The following is a 996-nucleotide window of genomic DNA, read 5'->3' as shown; positions in this document are numbered from 1 at the left end:
CCCCCCCAACCCAAACAACAACAACAACAACAACCCCACAAAACACACACTCCAAAAATTTAAGAAAAAAAGGACTGATCCATAAATGGATTCTTTATCGTCAATAGTAGACCAACATTAATATTAATTTGCTAGTTGTGCGCAACCTTCCCAAAGTCAGTTGACATTCGGGTCCACAGTTCGTCCAGCAGTGACAGTGACACTGACACTGGACACCCTACTGTTAAGTTATCGGTTATCAGCTGCGGGTTTTTTTTTCGATAATACTGGCCCAGTAACGGACGAGTATATTATGCATAACTAATTATATCAACTACTGTTATCACTGATGGGTTAGATAAACGGCTAAGGAATCTGGGGTGTCACTCGATATTCGTGTATGTCTAAAATTCGAGTTCTCTTTTATAGACGTCGTCAATAGGTTAGATTTTTTAAAAAGAGTCTTGTTTCGTTTCTTAATAATCAGTTGTTATTTTAAACTTTCTTTGCTCCAACTTTTCGTCAACAAGATGTGTCGTTAACTACTAGAAAATACAATACCAAATACACAATGGTATAATATAATATATTATAGTACGTGTCTCCATGGACGTTTTTGAAACGTTTTATCGAAAGCACATTGTATTTCAATTAGAGGAATAAACCCTCTGGTAGTTTACGAACTTTGCTATAATCTAACAACTTAAAGAACTGGAAGTGGAATAAAATTGTACTGCTAACTTTCGTCTGTGGCCAGTTTGCTGACTGGTAAAAACAAACGTAACTTTCTATAAGTGCTGTCAAAAATTAATGGCGCAACTTATTGTCAAATATCTCCTCAAGTATCAAACAATAAATTCTCCAACTTTTGCCCAATAACTGACTTAAATCAGTTTATCTTAACAGATGAAAACAAAGTGTGAATCTATGGCCAGCTTCCACAGTTTCACCGGGTCACGGAGTCCGGTTTTCATAACCTGTTAATGTCGTCGCTGTTGTAGACAACCCGTCTATCAA

The sequence above is a fragment of the Aplysia californica genome, unplaced genomic scaffold (assembly GCF_000002075.1).
Source record: "Aplysia californica isolate F4 #8 unplaced genomic scaffold, AplCal3.0 scaffold00592, whole genome shotgun sequence".
Classification (NCBI taxonomy): domain Eukaryota; kingdom Metazoa; phylum Mollusca; class Gastropoda; order Aplysiida; family Aplysiidae; genus Aplysia; species Aplysia californica.
Note: the sequence above shows the minus strand (reverse complement) of the source record.